This window comes from Colobus angolensis, unplaced genomic scaffold (assembly GCF_000951035.1).
Source record: "Colobus angolensis palliatus isolate OR3802 unplaced genomic scaffold, Cang.pa_1.0 Scaffold35, whole genome shotgun sequence".
NCBI classification, from domain to species: domain Eukaryota; kingdom Metazoa; phylum Chordata; class Mammalia; order Primates; family Cercopithecidae; genus Colobus; species Colobus angolensis.
The window spans coordinates 9,130,730-9,137,482 of NW_012116821.1; the positions used below are offsets into that span (position 1 = coordinate 9,130,730).

At 39.2% G+C, this 6,753-nt stretch overlaps 1 protein-coding gene across 1 annotated transcript in view; it reads left to right on the forward strand.

Moving 5' to 3' along the window:
• Window positions 1-6,753, forward strand: part of PDSS2 (prenyl (decaprenyl) diphosphate synthase, subunit 2) — a 329,615-nt gene that overhangs the window by 150,025 nt on the left and 172,837 nt on the right. The gene's annotated exons all lie outside the window — the stretch shown is intronic.

Below are 6,753 nucleotides of genomic sequence, written 5' to 3' on the forward strand. Positions count from 1 at the left end.
TTTGGGAGGCTGAGGCAGGAGAATGGCGTGAACCTGGGAGGCAGAGCTTGCAGTGAGCCAAGATCACGCCACTGCACCAGCCTGGGCAACAGAGAGAGACTCCGTCTCAAAAAAAAAAAGAAGATGCCCACCATAATAATCAATGGCTAAATCTGGGCTGATGTCAGGGCATAAGTTAGATTTGTTTTTCTTTTCTGAATCCTGGACATGAAGTTTATGTCCTTGTTATTTCAGAGACTTATGGAGAAGTTGTAGATGGTCAAAAAACAAATGGTTTCTTTCTCTTTTTGCTTTGAAAGTAAAATAACTCATTTAGGAGTTATCTAACACAGTTTTAAATGTCATATTCTTTGATCCTGTAATTTCACTTGTACAGATATGTCCTACAGAAATAACCTATATATGCACATGGATATATGTATGAAGATGTTCACTGCAGCATTGTTTACAATAATAGAGAATAGGAAATGACCTAAATATTTATTAGTGGGGTCTGGAGAATATTGTGGTACATCCATACTATAAATAAATACCCATCATTAAAAAGAATTAGGTGGTTCCATATTTTGTGACATAGAAAAGTCTTCAACTATATTAAGTGAATAAAGCAAGTTATAGTACCATATGTATAGTATGAACACATTTTTACAGGAAAATGCATAGCATTTGTCCCATGGTTATAAATGCATAGCATTTGCTATATGTTTATAAACATATGTTAAAAACATATAGCAAAAATCTGAAAGAAAATATGCTAAGCTATAAAAGAGATAACTTCTGGGGAAGGAAATAGAGTGGAAGGATGATGAACCTAGTGGGGACCCAGAGGAGACACTGTATCTCTGTCCAAAAGAAATTGCTATGATTACGCCTTTTGTCCCCTCCAAAACTCATTCTGAAACTTGTTCCCCAGTGTAGCAGTGTTAGGAGATGGGGCTGATGCGAGGTGATTGAATCATGGAGCCCTCATGATTGGTTTATTGTCATTATTGAGGGAGTGGGATGTTGTAAAGGGAGCCAAGCCCATTGTCCTTTCCCTCTTTAGTACTCACTCCCTTGCCCTTCTGTGATGGAATGACCCAGCACAAAGGTCCTCACCATATGCCAACGTCTCAACCTTGGATTTCCCAGCCTCCAGAACCATGAACTATTCTTTATAAATTACTCAGTGTGTGATATTCAGTTTAGAAACAGAAAATGGACTTAGAAGTATAATTTTAATCTACTACTAGCCACACTAAAAATGTAAAAGGAAACAAATGATTGTAATAATTTTAAATGAAAATATCATTTTAACATGTAATCAGTGTAAAGCACTTATTATTGAGATCTTTTCAAAGTCTTTTTTTTTTTTGTAAGTATTCACAGCCCTTCTGAATTCAAACCAGCTATGATGTTTTAAGGGCTTAGTAGCTACATGCAGTTGACTGCTATCATATTGATATACTTTTATATTATTTTAATTTTTTTACAGGCTTATATGATATTTTTTAAAGTTCGTATGACTTATATGATATTTTTAAAGTAGGCCATTCAATAATTGTGACGGTTTTTAAAGACTCCGTAAGTCTTTATAGGCAATATTATCCAAGAGAGGAAAAGACATACAATCTGAATGTTAAATAGAGGAAAGATTTAAGCCAGTCTCTGAGTCTTATGCCTGTAATCTCAACATTTAGAAAGGCCACAAAGCAGGAGGATGGTTTGCGGCCAGGAGTTTGAAACCAGCCTTGGCAACATAGGGAGACCTCATCTCTATAAAAAAATTAGCCAGGCATGATGGCATGCACCTGTGGTCCCAACTATTCAGGAGGCTGAAGTGGGAGGATCCCTTGAGCCCAGGAATTTCAGGCTGCAGTAAGCTATGATCGCACTACTGTACCACTCCAGCCTGTGTAACAGTATAAGATTCTCTGTCTCAAAAAAAAAAAGCGGGGGGCGGGGGGGGAATGTTTAAAATGAAATGACATTTCCAAGTATCTTTTTAAACAATCAGATCCTACAAAATATTCTTATTACCGTGCATGATAAATTATTTTCAAACTTCAGATCCGCCTATAAAAATTGTAAATAGTCTCATTGAAGGCTAACTTTTCTTTTCTAAAGAACAGTTTTATTGAGAAATAATTTACATATAAATTTCACCCATTTTTAAGAATACAAGTCAATAAATTTTAGTATATTTACAGAGTCATGCAACTATCACTACTAATTTCAGAACATTTTTTATTACCTAAAAAATAAACCGTAAGCCCATATAGAGTCATTACCTATTAGAACTTTTTTTTTTTTTTTGAGATGGAGTCTCACTGTCATCTAGGCTGGAGTGCAGTGGCATGATCTCGGCTCACTGCAACCTCTGCCTCCCAGGTTCAAGCCATTCTCCTGCCTCAGCCTGCTGAAATTACAGGTGCACACCACCATGCCTGGCTAATTTTTGTAATTTTAGTAGAGACAGGGTTTCACCATGTTGGTCAGGGTGGTCTCGAACTCCTGACCTCGTGATCTGCCCGCCTCGGCCTCCCAAAGTACTGAGATTACAGATGTGAGCCACCAAACCCAACCTGGACTATTTTTTTTTAATTTTCATTTTACCTTTTCAAGTGTTTGGAGTTTTTAATGAAACTAATTATAAATAGCAACAATATAAAATAATGTCACCATACTTTTACTGAAAAAATATTACAATCTGTGATAAGATACCCACCAACATATATGTTCTCCAAAGTATATAAATGACAGCTACAGTAGGTATCCGAAAATAATGCTTTTTTTTTGTTTTTACAAATGAACTGTAAATTATTTCAAAAAATGCTAAAGTGTTTTTAGCACTTTAGGTATTCGTATATTAATATAACTTTCAAGCAAGTTACTTTGAATGGGAAATACATAATTTAGTCACCAGAATACAAACTTTATTACTCTGTAATCACACTGCACACACCAGGCAATTCTTAATTTCACACTTCTTCTTTAGTGTGTCTTTTTGTTTAGATCTACAAAAACTATAGAAATGTTCAAAAGGTTACCACTGCCTTCCAAGGAAAGGAGTAATATATACACATAAAGTAATGAAAAAGTCTGCAAATCACAATTTATATACTATAAAAAGCTATCTTCATACATTCTTTCGAATTTTATCACTTTACTTAATTGTAATGTGGACTTAATGTGTGTTCACTGGGATGAAAATCCATGAGTGCTTATTTCAAATGAAACAAGTGTGCCATCTACAAATTTCTGTTTCATAGGAAAGTGGTACAGGAAGATTAAAAGATGATTAAAAGACTCAGGGAATCTTTATAGGACTCCCTGCTGTGAATAGTAAATGTCTGTAGTTTTCTGTTGGGGAGTTAATGAATAAATGATATGCCCGTGCTGACCTTAAATTGCTGTAAAATACATACATGTATATATGTGTACATATGTGTGAATATGTGTTTATGCACGTGTGTGTGTGTGTATACATACACTGGAAACCAGTGTATTTTTTTTTTTTTTGCAGTTGCAAGATTTAATAGAGTTAAAACAGAGCTCCCATACACCGGGAAGGAACCCAAAGGGGGTTACCCATCTGGCTCAAATGCCTGGGTTTATATCCTGATCATTGTCCCTCCCCCTGTGCTCTCGGGTAATAGATGATTTGACTATTTCTTTACCTCCTCCTTTTAGCCTAATTGGTATTTTAGTGAGCCCTTTTACTACCTGATGGGTCGGGTGTGAGCTGAGTTACATGCCCCGTGTCTAAAGGTAGGTGCGGTCTCCTTCCCCAGCTAGGCTTAGGAATTCTTAGTCGGCCTAGAAAATCCAGCTAGTCCTGTCTCTCAGTCCCCCCTCTCAACAGGAAAACCCAAGTGCTGTTGGGGAGGTTGGCCAACGACCGCTCTAACTGCTTCCTGCTGCACTGGGGCATAGTAGGGGTTGTGCAGTTGAGATTTCCTCAGGAGGGGTGCCTTCGATGTCATTAACATCGGAGCATGAACTAGCAGGCCAGTCCAGGGGTCCGCGGTAGATCTTAGTCATGGACTGCATCTGAGGCCCCATTTGAAGAACATTTGTAGTTTTACAGCTTTGATTCTGGAAGAGACAAACTTAACAAGGAGGGTAAAGATACAGAGATTGACATGTAGGCCTGAAGTACAGGAAGAGGCACATCCAACAGTTAGTAGGGTCTTGGGTCAAGGCTTCATGAAGCCCAGTGAGGGTGGTATTAAATAGGCTTACCAGGTGAGTATGGGTACGGAGGGTTTCATGTAGCTTTGAGAGGTCTAGTCCTTTGTAGGGATTAAGGGTGCTATGTACCCGTGTCAGCTGGGAGATTACTTCGTTTATGTGTTTTTCTCTTGCCTGATCTTGAACTCCACCCCCATCAGACATACTGGTATGGGTGAAGTAAGTCCACCAGACAGTGGCTCCAAGCCCCCAGGACAACTAGGATTAATCATTTTCCCTGTCCAATAATGAGTATTTGCATGCATGCAAAGAGTGGCAGAGTTACAGCAGTTGCGGGGCATATGGGTGTGGGCAGTGAAGGTGGGGTTTCCCTTAGATAAACTCCTATGTGATGGGGCGTTAATATTTCTGGGAAGCCACATTCTCCATAGAAGCTCTTGGTAAGGGGAGCTACTGTAGTACAGCAGCATGGAGGGGGTGCAGTGAGTGTGAAAGGGGGTAAGAGAACAGTAAATAGAAAAATATGACAAGGGAGGGCCATGGGGATCTACAATTCTAGTTACTTTCCTCATGGTTGTCGCTTGAAGAGCAGGTGCAGATCCTCTAGAGGTTCACAGGAATACCTAGCGTTGTCTCCTGGATTTTCAGGTTCCTTTAGAAACCAGCATATTTTTAAAAACATTTTTTAACTTTTAGTATCCTGCTAATCTAGCAAAATAAGGATAGTGAGATGCCTGGGTTGGATACAAGACCACTGTGGCTCTCTGCTTTGAATGTGATAATGCTCATCTGTGAGTGAATTAAAAAAGACACAACTGGAATTTGAATTTGGGATCTCAAAAAATGTTCTGAGAGGGTTTTTTTTTTTTTTTTTTGTCTTTTAATTCTTTATTTGGTATATGTTTGTTTCTTTTTTTAGTTTTTATTTTTTGAGACAGGGTCTCACTTTGTCACCCAGACTGTAATGTAGTGGTACGATCTCAGCTCACTGCAGCTTCAACCTCCCAGGTTCAGGCGATCCTCCCACCTCAGCCCCATAAGAATTAATAGCTGGGATTACCAGCCTGTGCCATCACACCAGCTAATTTTTGTATTTTTAGTAGAAATGGGGTTTTGCCATGTTGCCCAGGATGGTCTCAAACTCCTGAGCTCAGGCAATTCACCTACCCAAAGTGCTAGGATTACAGATGTGAGCCACCATGCCTGGTCCTATTTGGTATATGTTTCTTGTTAACTTCATTTGCTACGGAAGAGTGCTCATTTCTTTTTACTGCAATTCAGATCCCATGGGAGATCAGGTCACCTCTTAGCATGAGAACATTTAGGTCTTATGGATTTCAAGCTCTTTACTAAAACCTTGCCAACTATGTATGTATGTATGTATCTGTACAAACACATGCCTATATATACACACACATATATATGCACACATGTATGTATATAAAGCTACACTATGTATATAGGTAGATATACAGTTGCCCTCAATATTCATGGATCTTGGTCCCAGGATCTCCCTTGGATGGTCGAGTCCCTGATATAAAATAGTATAGTCTCTGATATAAAATGGTTGTATTTGCATATAACCACTTTGCATCCTCTTGTATGCTTCAGATCATCTTCAGATTACTTATAATACCTAGTAAAATGTAGATGCTATGCAAATAGTTGTTATACTAGATTATTTAGGGAATAATGACCAGGAAAAAGTCTGCTCATGTTCAGTACAAGTATTTTTGATCGGTGGTTGGTTGAATCCAGGAATGCAGAACCCACCAATACCAATGGCCAACTATATGTGTTTGCTTCTTTTCATTTCTTACCTTTCTTTCACTTTCTGCTACTTCTTCTCAATAGGAGATTCATATAATTTGTAGTCTGCTTTGGAATAATAACCGAATGCACTCTCCTGCTTTTCCTTCTCATATCTTTTACACATCATACTGATTTATTTATGATTTGTTTTTTAAAATTTTGTTTCCGACTGGGGCAGTGGCTCACACCTGTAATCTCAAGACTTTGGGAGGCCAAGGCAGAGGATCACTTGAGGCCAGGAGTTCAAGACCAGCCTGGCCAACATGGCGAAACCCCATCTCTACTAAAAATACAAAAATTAACCCACACGACTATAATCCCAGCTACTCGGGTGTCCGAGGTACAAGAATCGCTAGAACCTGGGAGGTGTAGGTTGCAGTGAGCGGAGATTGTGCTATTGCACTCCAGCCTGGGCAACAGAGGGAGACTGTCAAATAAATAAATAAATAAATAAATAAATAAATAAATAAATAAATAAAAATTTGTTTCCAATGTAATCTTCATCTCAGCTTCATCCTTTTATGATCCTTAAATTCACTCCTGGCCAGGCACAGGGGCTCACACCTGTAATCCCAGCACTTTGGGAGGCTGAGGCGGGCAGATCCCGAGGCCAGGAGTTCTAGACCAGCCTGGCCAACATGGCAAAACCCTGTCTCTACTAAAAATACAAAAGGGGCCGGGTGCGGTGGCTCACGCCTGTAATCCCAGCACTTTGGGAGGCTGAGGCGGGCGGATCAAGAGGTCAGGAGATCGAGACCGTCCTGGCTA